Here is a 15,544-nt window from a genome sequence, read left to right as displayed (position 1 = left end):
CCGTTTTCCTCGTAATACTTGTGAACAAATCATACATTTAATATTCTCATCATATTGGCAGCAAAAAAATGCGTCCTCCCATCCTACTTGAAACTTTCGTTTTTGTAAAGGCGCATGGTTTCGAGAGAGACATTGCGACGATACGCCACTCGCAGGTCAGAGACAAATACAAATGGAACGGAGTTTGACTCCAGTGAGTGAGAGGGTGGGAGTTGGGGAGGTAGGAAGCAAGAGAAATGCATAGCTATCATTGCGAGCCACAATGTGCTTGCGAATCACATTTTCGCCACCGCTGCTTTAGTTTTAAGGGTAAAAGAATATTGTAGATAGAGAATGAACTATTCAGGAGTATCATATCTTTAATTAGCTAGTATTCTGAAGCCAAAAATGTGTTGTGAATTCCATAGTTGCTTCATATAGATTTTTCTCTGTTATTATTAAAATTGTTACAAAGTACCTTTGTAAATATTATTGCCCTGTATAACTGTTTATAGGCCTAAGAATAATATTACGTTTCTACAACCAATGCGATGTATTCCAATCAACGCAATATTTATGTTTGTCCTTCAGGCGCACATTCAATTATTTTTTCCTTGCTCACTCTGTATTGCTCCATCCAACTAACATGATGTGTGTATGAGTAGAGGGACTATCTCGCCTGCTGCTTTGTAAACACTGTATTATTCGGTGTATACTTAATTTCAGAGTAAATGTGCCTCAATTTCGAACTCTATTAGTAACTCCGGATATTTTTATAATAAACAGTTCATATTGTGGATATTCTTGATACTGAACGTTTAATGTCTGTGGACATTTAAGATAACGGCCACTTATTGACTGTGGACACATTTCATACTGGACGTTTTTTTACTGGGGATATTTTTTGATGCTGTACATTAATGATGAGGGAAATTTGTGCACTGGACATTTCGCAGTGTACTAATTGAGTGATAATCCAGTAGACGATATCTTCCAAAACATTTATAAATAGAACGTAATCGGGAAAATCTCGAGCAAAATCCAACCATATACATCTCTAATGAGATTCGAACGCGCGACCGATCGTAGCCTGTCATCTCGAGTCCAACTTTCTACCGTCCAAGCTACACAGTTGGCCTTAGTTCGCTAATACAGGTCTGGCGTGTTATTAAGTTACATCAAGTCTACAGAGAAATCAAATGAACTACAAAAGCAGTAACTTCCTGCTGTGAAAGTTACCTTAAAGTACACGAAAGAAAAGTAATGTATGCGTTATCGAGAAGAAGCGGGAACTCGATGTGGAGAAGAACCAACAAGACCTGCAGAAGCTTCCGACGGGCGGGCACGGAACTGACTTTTTTGGACTTATAACTTGTGTTAGCAAGTTGGGTTTTATGTGCAATAAAGGAGAAGTCGTCCTCTTCTCCTCCATCTACTGTAAGTTTATTTGACAAGCCGACTTGATATATTTTCGTCGGGCTGAATAGGGCAAGGGAAGTAGATAAGAATAACGCAATAAAGTGAAAGTGGGGGAGAGATGGTGAAAGATAAAGAAGGGCATGAAAAATTCAGAGTGAGTCAGGCTGGAGCCATGATTCCCCATTTCTTTAATCGCCTCGAATGACGCCCCAAATATCAAACCCGCTCCGGGGTGTCTTTATGTACGTCATAGTTTCTAGGGTTGCATGCGTCACGAGCGAGCAGAGGCTGAAATTGGGTAGAAGAAAAGAGACATATCGGAATGTCAATTAAAAAGTTGATAGCAGAGAGAAAGCGGTCTGTCTGGTGCGAAAGGAATTTAAGATTAGTTAAATATTAAAGTAAGCTGTGTGCTCATTTCCGGAGACATCCGACGTATATGGAATGGAAGGGATTTAATTTGAATGAAAGTGGGATGACATTGTTCTGTATTCTGAGAGTTAGACAGCACATCCTTGTGTGCATGTGTGTGCGTGCGTGCATTTGTTCAGGCCATCGGAATAGCCGCGTTTGTGACTAAATTGTTGGTCTCCCATCCACGCGCCCCGGGTTCCATTTCAGGTCAGGCAGTACAGGGACATCATTTTATTTTTACTTCAATTTTTATTGTACCTGAGTTTTTGAATGTACTTCACTCCCACCTCTTCTACTAATGAAGTTCAACCGTCCTCCACACAGATCCAAGACCGCATATACAGTCATAGTAGCCTTATGGTCATAGTAAACAGTACGTTCCAGAAATATGTTCGCGTTTTCCAGTGACGAAAGAGCTTTCAATATTGAATCATTTTCGCACAGGTACTGTCGTCCATTTGCCTACGTCGTATCCCGGTTTCCCCCACCAGCTTTTATTCGCCAGCTAGTGGCTTGGCTGACTTAGGTCTTTCCTGAGAACATTAATTTCTGTTAGGAATTGGACGTCTACGTAATATTATACAACTGTTTAAAATAACTTAAATAAAAGGGCCTCGTTAAGTAATTAACTGTCACGTGATTTCCTCCCTTTCTACGACCCTACGACATAATCACTTGGACGGACAGCAGATAGTATGTCTGAGTAATTTTATCTTTGCGGATCGGGTAGAAGTGAAGATTGAATTTACAGTACGTAAGGTACTCTTTTATAAAGTAGATACAGAATTATTTCAACATGAGTTACTAGTACGAAAGACGAAACTGGTAATTGGGATTAGTTACAATAATCTATAGTGCGATAATATGCACATTAGAACTGAAGCCTGTATCGAAATGAACGGCCACCATTTTCAAAAATGTGTTTAAATATCCATATTATGATTATTTTTCAATTTAACTTCATTCTCTATATTGCACGCTAATGTGCTGTAGATAGTATAATATACACTGCATAATGAATACGTCCGCATGGACAGCTCAGTTCGTGAGTAAAAACACTCATTGTTAATAATGTACTGTATTTTGATTAAACAAAAACCTAATGGAAATGATCAAACTCAAAAGCGCGATATTTCCTAGTTTACGTAAATGGATGAACTACTTTTCTTCCCTCCTATACCTAGTAAAGTGATTTGTTTGTATATTACGCTAGTATCATCGAACTCCAGTCGTGGAAGGGAGTAGCAAACGGCGTTGATTCAGAGGTATAGGTAAGTTAATATTAAAAATGTTAGTAAAAATAAAATGATGTCCCTGTATATCTATCTATTAGTCCTCCTTCAGGGGAAGGCACGTATTGGGACTGTCGTCGTACGTAGACCACTCGGGTGGGCCCATTGCATTACTCGGAATGGAATGGTGTGCTTGCCCTAAAACCTCCCGCGGACCACCTCAGAATTCCCCTACAGCTTACACGATCACTTTACTTTTCCGCGTAGGCCTCACAGTGATTCCTCAACTCCGGTACCACGAGTTACCACTAGTCCGTGGTGCATAGCACTACCACCAGCAACGAATGACCACATATCCATGGGGTCCAAGTTCAGTGACGGCCCGCATCCGACTCTGCATCGGTGTAAGCCCGAAATATATTAAAGAAATGAAGATTATGATGAAAGAGGGGAAGTGTAATTATGATGGCCAAATGAATCCGAGGTCCAATTCCGAAACTTGCCCAATAATTCTGCTTCATTTGGTTGAGGGAATTTCCTGCAGGCGTGATAAACTACTTAGCCGTTCTTTTTGCGTTTCCAGGGTGCACCACGAGGAGGTGAGTTTACCATTACATCCCATTTGTTACTCTACCTTTCATTTACTTATTTCACACTATTGCATGTTGCCATTATCACGGCTAAAGATAAACTCTACAGCCCTGCATTAAATAAATAAATAAAAATTGGTTGAGGGAAAACTTCAACCAGATAACATGTCACAACCAAGATTTGAACCCGGGCCCGCCCATTTTAATGTCAGATTTGCTGTTACTCCACAGCAATGTACCCGGTAGGTAGTGATGGACAAATTATTTGATTATATTTGTTTTACTTTTAGGTACAAATTTTGTAGATTTTATGTAGGCTAATGTAATGTTATAATTTTATTTTATTTTAAGATGTGAGCATAACAGGCCAACCAATTATAATGTTCACTTATGACTAAGATATTAATTATTAAATACAAAAATGGCATACATGTACAGGGTGTCCCATAAGTCTGGAAACATAGGAAAATGAGCTTTTACAGAATGTGATCGATATGTTCCCCATTCTGCAATGTGCGCTTACACAACCGGGTCAGCCAGTCCTGGAGAACACGTTGAATGATGCCTGGTGTGATTTGTGAACATGCTTCAACGATGCGCGACTGCTGATGAGCACGGGATCGAATCTCAGCGTACACCAATGGCTTCAAGTGACCCCAGAGATAAAAATCTAAAGTTGTCAGGTCTGGGCTTCGTGCTGGCCACTCCACTAATCCCCGACGTCCTAGTCAACAGCCAGGAAATTTCTCATCAAGCCAGGTCCTGACTGCCAAGCTGTAATGGGGAGATTTATTGGGACTTACTGCAAACCGACCAAGAACAGCGATTGATGTTGATTGTTGTTTCTTCGTCGGTGGACCTCTGTGGGGACACTACGCGGCTTATCTTCGACGGAACCTGTTTGCTTAAATTTTTCCACTAATTTGCAAACACATGAGAATGAAATGGGTGCACGTTCGGGATGCAGTCTGTTCACTGTTGAATTCATCAGCGACTTCCCTCAGACTTCTTTCGCCATACAGCAAAATGACTTCGATACTTTCTTCTTTGCTCAAGCCCATCGTTGAAATGTCAACCTACAACAAAAAGAAAAAAATATATATTTTCCCTATGTTTTCAAACTTATGGTACACCCTGTACACACACACGTATGTATATTTTTACAAAGTTAAGGTGACAAAGACAATCTCATGATATGAATGCAAGGAACATAAAAAATATGAAGATGTATAGGAACAACAGAGTGAAAATCAAGTAAATATAAATCTTAAAACAAAGTTAATATGAATGAAATAATAATCTTAACACAAAACAACAGAATGTAATATAAGCTATATCATTTTCAGAAATTTTTTACAGGTGTATTTGAATTGTTTTAAGACACAGTCATATAAAATATATCTATTTCTCCTAATCTATGCAATCTACTATAAGTGCGAAGAACTCTATAAATAAGACAATAATGGTATGAATTTGATTATCTTGTTTTATTTTTATAACAACGTCAATTGCTTAATGATTAAAAGATGAATAAAAGTGAATTGAATTGATTTGAATACAGGTTCTTACCATCTCTTTTTCCCCAGTCTTAATAAATGTCCAAACCAATTATGTTTCAATATTAATTCAGTATGACACTCGGGAGGAAATCAAACGCAGAATAAATATGGAAAATGCCTGTTATTATTCGGTTGAGAAGCTATTGTCATTCAGTCTGCTCACAAAACAGCTGAAAGTTAGAATTTATGAAACAGTTGTATTACCAGTTCTTCTGTATGGTTGTGAGACTTGGACTCTCACTTTGAGAGAAGAACAGAGGTTAAGGGGGTTCGAGAATAAGGTGCTTGGAAAATATTTGGGGTTAAGAGGGATGAAGTTACAGGAGAATGGAGAAAGTTACACAACGTAGAACTGCACGCATTGTACTCTTCATAATTTATTAGGAATATTAAATCCAGACGTTTGAGATAGGCAGGAGATGTAGCGCGTATGGGGGAATCCAGAAATGCATATAGAGTGTTAGTTGGGAGGCTAGACCTTTGGGGAGGCCGAGACGTAGATGGGAAGAAAATATAACAATGGATTTGGGAGAGGTGGGATATGATGGTAGAGACTGGATTAATCTTGCTGAGGATAGGCGGGCTTAAGTGAGGGCGGCAATGAACCTTCGGGTTCTTTAAAAGCCATTTGTAAGTAAGTATTTTACATTTAATATTGTATCGTCATCTGTATTCATTTGTATCATTTTCTTTGTGTTTTATGTAATAATAATGATAATAATAATAATAATAATAATAATAATAATAATAATAATAATAATCCGTGGCGCTACAGCCCATGAAGGACCTAGACCGACCAGCCGGCTGCTGGCCTCACGCCCACATGCCGAAGCAGACGTGGACGATCATCCAACCAGAATGGAGGTATCGTGTGGTTAGCACGATGATCCCCCCAGCCGTTATGGCTGGTATTCGCAACCGGATTTCGCTACCTATCGTAGCTCCCCAAGTGCATCACGATGCTGGGTGGGTACCGGTCCCATACAGTGGTCGAAATTTCATGAGAAAATTTCTTCCCCCATGAGGACTCGAATCAGCGCGCATGCCGTAACGCGAGTCCTAGGCGGTATGCCTTAGACCGCGACGCCACGGCGCGGGACTTGTGTTTTATATAAGCTACTTAAATATAAATGTGTAAATACATTGACACTTCTTCGTATAAAATCCCATTTTTTTATATTTATTTAACACCCTAATTTCACTGGAAAAACACAAAGCTGATTGTAGTTATAATCCTTAACTAGCTCCTCGTAATATTCTGTCCAACTCCAATAATTACGACCATCCGAGCAACAAGGGACTTCTAAATTTTATTACAGTTGTTTCCTCATTTCAGCTACTTCATGGAAGTTAAGGCCATATACTATACTGAACATCATAAAAAGAGACTTTACAAGATATAAATCTCTGGTGACGCAAACTCACTATACACACTACGCAACAATGAAACTAACCACTGTAATAGATCTACATGTTTTCCAGAATATCGCTTATCACAAAAAAACTTTCCTTTCTTTTGCAAAGTATAAGTATTATTTTCTCGTCTTGTCTTCATTATACATCTTGAATATTTTATATTGTAGTAATCAATTATTTATCCACTCTTACCTCTATTCAAGACATGTACAACATAATAACAATAAAAAGTCAATCTACAGTAATACGAAACAAAAACCCTTACATTCCTCACTAGCTGTGTGAAAATGTTAGAGAAGAGAACGGCCTTATTTTACTATCAGGTAATATATACTAGGCCTATACTATATAACAGTTATACTGTACTGTGAAACAATTTTGTGATAAACATTTCATGACATTTCCGGCCAGTCATACAGTAATTACTGATGCAAAACAATATAGACAGAGAGAAAAAATCTCTAGAACTGACTTAAATCGCCATTTAATGTAATTTCGGTATAACAGTTTCAAATAAACTTACATTTATTTTAGAGTACGATTATTTTATTTCACACGTACTATAGACTTAATCGTATGGGTAATTGAGATATCGTATAATTGCTTGGAAGTAACTGAAAGATGTAAAACTAAATAAGTTGGTAACTAGATAGACTACACCATTACAAATGTCTAATATTTTATGAACTCTTCTTTTATATACTTCTTTACTTATCTGTTGATCTGTTTGCATAACTATTATTAATGGCCTTGTCATAAGGAAATAAAAAATTCTTTCGATTTAATGATTTTATTTCATCCCTTAAGGATTAATGACTCATATCAATCTCGAGCGTTCTCCTCACAAAATACGTAAAATTACGTCTTGACCTCGACGTGATTTGAACACGCAACCTTCTGATCTGGAGTCAGACGCGCTACCGTTGCGCCACGAGGTCAGACAACACTTAAACCTTCTACACAGGTCTCAAAATAGAGTTCCATGTGAAGAACGTTTAATTATTATGGTTACTTCACTTTCTAGACCTTAATTTCTATCGATAACAGGATATATCTCCATCATTCAATGAATATCAGAATATTAAAGTCAATTTGGCTCAGAGTACGATGCCTGTGTGTTATATACTGCAAGGCAGGGCACCGAGAGCGAATCCAAACTCTAAACGGGGACGCTTAATATTCATCTGTCACAGCATCAACGCTGCGCGTTGTTCGGCGTAGAAGAAAGGGACTAAAGAGAAGTCATATGGGTCCCCGTGAGAGATTAGAAATCGCTCTTGGTGCCCAGCCCTGACATACAGGGTGATTCACGACTAATTATCCGCGCTTTGGAAATCAGTTCTATAGGCCATTTTGAGCATAAAATGCCATATGAACATGGGTCCTTATTAACCTGTAAGGAATTACAGCAGATTGAATCCTACGATAGTCGATTTTCATAATGTTAGTGAAACTTTGATGAGCATTAATGTCAGTGTTACAAGTGTATCTCATTCTTTTTTACTTTTTTTTATAAAAAATACAGGTGTTTAACAATAAAATTTAAGCGTTATTCTTTGTGTTTCATTATTTCTTTTTCTTCTTCTCCTTCTTCTTCTTCTTCTTCTTCTTCTTCTTCTTCTCCTCTTCCTCCTCCTCCCCGTCTTAATAGGCTCTAAGCTTGTTGCACCCAGACATAAAAAATATTTTCATCTTTCTCTAGTATTTTTGAGTTTAAATAAAATACACCTCGAGTGCCTTGCTAGGCCGGTAGTTGTTGGGTTTCCTTTCATTATGGCTTTTACAATTACATTAGTGGTATGACAAAAGAAATGAAAATATTTTACACAAATTTGAAATTGAAATAATACTCGAGTACATGAATATATCAAAATAACTGTCTTCAACTTGTTAATCGACTTTCCAGAGCAAGAATCTTTAGGACAATCTTGAATTACAAACCGAGAGAAAGAAGATTAGGATGCCCTCTGAAGAGATGGCAGGAAAACTTTTGTAGACCGTAACAGATCTTTTACATAACCTCTCAGGATGATGATGATGACGATGATGATAATGATGATGGTGATAATGACGATGATAATGATGATGAACATTATAATGGTTTATTTCAAGCTATATACTTGTAAATATTAAAGTTATAGCATCAACTATTAGCGTAAATTTCCATTATACTGTTCATGGTTTTTATACTTCCGATTTCTGTAGTGATAATATAAATTGTATTGATGGTAATTTCAGAACCTTATTCTACAGAAGTACGGTATTACAAGAAAATTCACCTGAATTTGTAGAAATTATGAGGATTGTGTTTCACCAAAAAAAATGGTACACAATTGTACTTTATTACTCCATACTTAAAAATTAAAAGTGAAATTATCACTTATTTGTACCATAAATATATTAGTATTAGTTCATATATTATTATAGATATGTTTATAAGTCAATTTATTTGGCCATTTCTTAGTTTAATTATTCTTCATACCCTTTTAATATTTTTTTGTCTTCTTATTTAAAAACTCTGACCTTTATTAGTTAGATTTTAATTCTTTCAAATAGTCTATTAATTATTAAAGTACATAAAATTATACCATTTTATTTTGAAGTTATTATTTTGTTTTCAGGTGAAATTGAGTATAATTCTATTAAATGAAATAATAGTACATTATGCAACGAGCCTATAATGATAGTAATTAAGGCGCAAGTATGTTTGTTTATGAAAAGAGCGCAAGCGAGTTTCATAATTTCCATATGAGCGTCTTAATTACCATTATAAGCAAGTTTCATACGACTTTTAATGCTCGACCATATTTCTAACTTGAAATTATTCAGAAGCATCATTTTATTTGTATCTGACTCAAGATCGGAAGTGACCTTGTGCATAGCTGGTGTGAGATATGCGCAGACGCGAAAGTATTGATTTTTTCCGAGGAACAATAATATCATTGACCTTGATGTAGAGAATAACATGAACTAATTTTGGTATAACCTGGAAATTGATTTAGAATTGAAAAACGAGATGACAAATTGAATTTATTTGAATATTATTTACAATTAACGCTAATTATTATAGTAACAGAACATAACCTTCTGCGACAGTATTGGATTTCCAACCTCCGTGACGTTTCCCTCGTTATCTTTCGATTGCATATCCGAGAATAATCGAAAACATGAACTTTAATGGATAGGTGTACTTTAATGACATGCATTAAAGTACTGCTACCAGGTGTATAATTACTACATTTCGGCATGGTCGAGCATAAAGTAATTTAAATTACAATATGAGTAATGATACAGTTTTCTCTACTAGTGAAAGAAAACTAATGTTGTTAATGCAAGAGTACCAGTTAGTATTATATCCACATATTATAAATTATTAAATGTGGTCTAGTAGCAATGAAAGTGATGGGGGTGATAATGAAAATCATAGTGTCTATAATACAGAATTTGAGTGCATGGAAGAACAGAAGATTGTTGCCAGTGTCGTCTGTTGACTAAAATTAGTACTACTGCAATTCATATGGAGGCAGAAACTAGAATTGTCTTCAGAAAAATTTGTCTGATGTAATACTATCAAAATATATTATAAATTATTAGAATTGCAAGGTAATATGATAACAGATTCCATAATATATTTTAGTAACAATTTTTGCCACAGTTCCTTAAATATTTTAATAGATATAAGAGAGATGAGCATAACCTCATTATAGGCATAAGATACTAATTTAAGCAGACTGTATATACATCATTATTTTTATGATATCACTTATACACATTTACTAATAATTAATGTTCAGTGTCATACATCATTTTGTGGAACAGAAATATACAACTCTATACTCCACTAACTGTGCTAGAAAGAGATGGTGAAGAATGAATAATGCTGAAACTGAACAGGAAGAGAAAAATAAATTTGCTGGGTCACTGGCTGAGAAGAAACTTATTACTGAAGGGTGCATTGGAAGGAATGATGAACGGAAGAAAATTTCGGGCAGAAAAAGATATCAGATTAAGACGACATTATGATATATGGATCGTATGCGGAGACTAAAAAGAAAGATAGAAAATAGGAAAGATTGGAGAATTCTGGGTTTGCACTAAAAGACCTGCTCTTGGTAAGAAAACTATGAATGAATACTCTACAGTAAGTTTCAGTTCTAATTTGTAAAACAAGACAGAAAAGTTGTCAGAATAAATTACAGGCCTATACAATTTTCTAACATGAAATCCGGATAATAACATTAGAACGAATATATCACTTGCATACGAAAGGCTCTCAGCTATTTAACATTTCTTGCTTCACAATAAACCAACAAGCTTCGTCGGACTTCAAAAGCAGTTATAAAATGTCAGAAGTGGGATTCGAACCCACGCCCTCAGAAAGGACCAGAGTTCTACACAGCTTACATACGAAGCAAGGATCAACCTTGAATCTGGCGCCTTAGACCGCTCGGCCACTCTGACAACGAGAACTTCGCTAGCGATAGGTCGATAGGGTATATGTAATTGGTCCAATTGCCTGAATAAAGAATATGATAGCCTGACCGGGACTCGAACCCATTCTGTCTACATGACAGACTGATACCCTATATTACGAGGCCAATGTAGAGGTCGGCATTAGTAATAATGAGATGGTATTTAGACGAGACGAGACAGGATTCGCCATGATATTGCCTAATATTTCCTTCACAGTTGGGAAAATCTCGGTGAAAATCCAACCATATAATTACCCCAAGCTGGATTCGAAATCAATCCCAAGTGTATTCCGGAATGATGAGTCAAGCTCGTTACTTCTCAAGCTAAGCTAGTGACTGAGAAAATGATACCACTGGATAAGCGCGTATGATTTGTTTATATTGTAAGCTCTGAAACGAATTGGATATCTTCCATGGTTTATTTCTCACAGTTTCGTATTAGTGGCTATGTTTTGTGGTACAATTACGTTCAAATTATGTAAATTAAGTGTTGTAGTACTTTAGGATATTAGAAGTACCATGTAGTAATCATATTGCACTCTGTGGCTAAAAATGTACCACTTTAAAAATGTAATATTTTTACTGCTATTAAATATAGGCAGGTCCCTGAAACTTTTATCATCTATTAAACACACAATTTTTAATAAATAAATGTGGGAATGAATCCTCTTGGGGCGTTTGTTTATGATTACCAGACTTTTTAATTATGAAGTGCACAGAAAAAAAAATGTTGCACCTTATATTAGATACCATTACCACAGAAAGCACTATTCAAATTAGGATCTAAATTTTATATATTATTGTCCACACATTTAACATAGCCGGTAAAGCTTGTTGTTACCTTTTTATTCAGATTAAATATAAAAGATAGCCTATTATAATTGGATGGAGTTATGCAATAATAGACCAACCGACAATTTGAAAAAAAAAAAATGGAGATATTTGCAGAAATCTGTTGTTGACTTAATTATTTAACTCAGAAAAAATCAAGAATGCGATATCTGCGCTCTGCTGTCACTTATAAGCAAAATTATTTCATTGCATAAAATTTATTTATTTATTTTGCTTTGCAATACTAAATCAACTGCTGGTTTGTTATTAAAATCGGTTAGAATTTTGTATTTTTATTTGTGGTATTTCTTGTAATAGTATGAGTGTTACAATACTTCTTGTGCAAAATGTTTAATAAATAACCAGGTTTACTTCAACGGTCAATATCTCGAAAACAGGTTTTTGTCGGTTAGTCTCTGCGTAACTCTGTCTAATTTACATATAAATTTATGCTAATTTTTTCATTCAATATTTTTCAATTAAATAATTTTACAATATAATGTAATAAGTCTTCACCGTCTGTATAGAGTTCCATAAAATTTATACGAGTATGCATGTAAAAATTCTTCACTCTGTGTTTAATGATTTCTGAGATAATGATACATATTTATGTTGAAACATACAGTATATATGTCTGTTAATGTTATGTTTTTATGTTTTATTTAACGACGCTCGCAACTGCAGAGGTTATATCAGCGTCGCCGGATGTGCCGGAACTTTGTCCCGCAGGAGTTCTTTTACATGCCAGTAAATCTACTGACATGAGCCTGTCGCATTTAAGCACACTTAAATGCCATCGGCCTGGCCCGAGATCGAACCCGCAACCTTGGGCATAGAAGGCCAGCGCTATACCAACTCGCCAACCAGGTCGACTATATATGTCTGTATTTATGTATGTATATATATATATATATATATATATATATATTTAGTAGGTTATTTTACGACGATTTATCAACATCTTCGGTTATTTAGCGTCTAAATGAGATGAAGGTGATAATGCCGGTGAAATGAATCCGGGGTCCAGCACCGAAAGTTATATCATATTGGGTTGAGGGAAAACCCCGGAAAAAAACTCAACCAGGTAACTTGCCCCGACCGGGAATCGAACCCGGGCCACCTGGTTTCGCGGCCAGACGCGCTGATCGTTACTCCACAGATGTGGACTATATATATATATATATATATATATATATATATATATATATACTGGGTGTTTTCGGGCTAGTGTTACAAGCTTTCAGGGATGATGGGGAAGGACACATGTATCAATTTAAGATAAGGAACTCTGGTCCGGAAATGACTGAGTCGAAAGTTATAAGCAAAAATAGTTGTGTGGAAATGGAATTGTAATTTGGCACCACGTGCCCTCCTTCCCTTAACCTTTGGAACAGTCGTGGAAAGATGGTATGGGTCGGATGTCACCTACGTGGGTACTCTGCCCGATACAATCTATGAGCTTGTCTACTGTTCCCATTAGCTCATCCGTATTCCAAAATCATGTTTGCATATTCCGCTCTCATGTACTCCTCCATTTCTCTAGGACTGATCGACTGGACACTGCAACTTGTACACATACACTGCTGTCTACAGACGTGCATATCAGGACCGACCATGTCCGTTACACATTACGCCATTTGCATTGCTTTAGTTTAGTTTCCTGTCCCCATCTCTGAGACAGTGTACTGAATGGAATACTATAAGTAGACAACGTAAACAACGTCAGATGAATACAGTATGTGTAAGATCTACAGATAAATATACATTAATAAGGTGTACAGAGGAATAAAATTATTTCATTTCCACAGAACTATTTTTACTTGGAACTTTCGAGTCGGTCATTTCCGGACCAGGGTTCCCTATCTCAAATTGATAAATGTGCCCTTCCCCATCATCCTTGAAAGTTTGTAAGACTAGCCCGGAAACACCCTGTATATATATTCTGTGGATTTCATAATAATTTAAAAATTTGGTAATCATAAACAAACAGTCCCAGAGGATTCATTCCCACATTTTCATTCAAAGGATGTGTTCAATAGATGGTAAAAGTTTCAGAGGCCTAGAAGTGAAAATATTAAATTTAAAAAATGTTAATTTTTTTGCCATAGAGTGTAAGAGAATTACTATCGGTTCTGATACCCATAACGTTATACATAAAAGCGCTATGTAGACCTATTTCTTGCTTTTTCACTTCCTATTATTTCCCTAGGAATACAAAAATTGAAGAGATTTTAATGCGATGGGAGATGAAAAGCTTACTGTACTAAACAAACAACCAGTCAGCTATCATTTTCCGATGAGTAACGTATTCAGCAAAAACCTTTCCTTCCCGGAATTATCAACTACAAAAAATTCCTCATACCCACTGAACGATATCATCAATCGCCGAGATGATTTATCGTTAGGCAGTCAAATAAGAGGGATCTTCCAAATGGATATTCTGTGAGAGAGACTCGAATGCTCTTGGCAGCAACGCCATAATACGAGTAAAACACTTGCAGTAGCAGTTCTTGGAAAAACTTGCGAATTCCTAGAAGCAATTATTTGAAGTCCTTTTTGTTCCCAGTATGTAGAAATTAATTTCGAAAGAAAATCATTATATAGACATTCTTTAATTGGTTATTTAAGGACGTTGTATCAAGTGCTCCGTTATCTAGCGTCGATGGAATTTGTGATAGCGAGATGACATTTCATGGCATTAGTCCGAGAATTAGCCATGGGATTACATGACATTTTTCCTACTATTTAGACAAATTAAAAAAAAAATACCTGTAATCAGCCAAGTGGGAATCAAACCCATGCTCAAGTGCAGCATCAGGGCATAAGTTCCGCCCTCTGCACTGTAAAAACGCCGTGCCGTGGTATCGTGGTCTAAGACATCATACCTGGGCTCTCGTTACGGAATAGCGCTGGTTCAAGAGCTCGTGAGGAAGGAGTTTTCTCATGAAATTTCGGATGCGTTTTTAGGTTTTTACGTTGAAAGTAATCAGGATTAGGCTTTCAGGCATTTCACCGTTGGAACTTGAAATTTCTAACGTTTCGGACTACATACAAGTCCCATCATCACAACAGATAAGGATAGCCTACTTTATTGAGCCCCTTACGTCTGGCTACTCCGGGAACTAACCACAGTAGGCCTTGGATGGCTGAAATTATGTGTCTGAAACAACGGATGTCGTTTGGAATCCAGCCAGCCGTGATAAAACATGAAACCAAAAAAAATTAATGTGCCATCATAATGAATTCATTATTATTCGTACACAAATTGGGGAGATTAATAAATGTAGGGAGTATAGAGACAAATAGTTCATTTAACATAGTCTAATTCTAAAATATTTAATTGTGGCATTAATTTCCAAATGAATCCAATTCTCTGAAATGACGTATTCAGACAACTCATTGGCGTCACTTTGATGTGTGAATCGTTTCGATTATCAAATTGCACTATTATTTCCAGACTAGACCTCAGAATGAGAAAGCAATTATGAAATAATTATTGAGAAGGTTCCGACTTGTTAAATTGAAATACGGGGAGTATGAAGACAAAAATGAAAAGGAATATCAAACTTTTATTTCAAATCGCAAACATCCTTACAATCCCAACCATGTTCTCAATAACAATGACTTACAAT

General features: G+C 36.4%; 2 non-coding genes across 2 annotated transcripts; both read right to left on the bottom strand.

Annotated features, from left to right (window-relative positions):
* Positions 1-7,475: 7,475 nt before the first annotated feature.
* TRNAW-CCA (transfer RNA tryptophan (anticodon CCA)) lies at positions 7,476-7,547 on the bottom strand. Its single transcript has one exon. It is a non-coding gene; the product is annotated as a tRNA-Trp (tRNA).
* A 3,406-nt stretch (positions 7,548-10,953) lies between these two features.
* Positions 10,954-11,070, bottom strand: TRNAL-CAA (transfer RNA leucine (anticodon CAA)). Its single transcript has 2 exons — positions 11,033-11,070; positions 10,954-10,998 (listed from the first exon to the last, which is right to left on the bottom strand). It is a non-coding gene; the product is annotated as a tRNA-Leu (tRNA).
* Positions 11,071-15,544: the final 4,474 nt, after the last annotated feature.

The sequence above is a fragment of the Periplaneta americana genome, chromosome 13, assembly GCF_040183065.1.
Source record: "Periplaneta americana isolate PAMFEO1 chromosome 13, P.americana_PAMFEO1_priV1, whole genome shotgun sequence".
NCBI classification, from domain to species: domain Eukaryota; kingdom Metazoa; phylum Arthropoda; class Insecta; order Blattodea; family Blattidae; genus Periplaneta; species Periplaneta americana.
The sequence above is the reverse complement of the archived record's forward strand: the minus strand, read 5'-3'. Positions and strand labels throughout refer to the sequence as shown.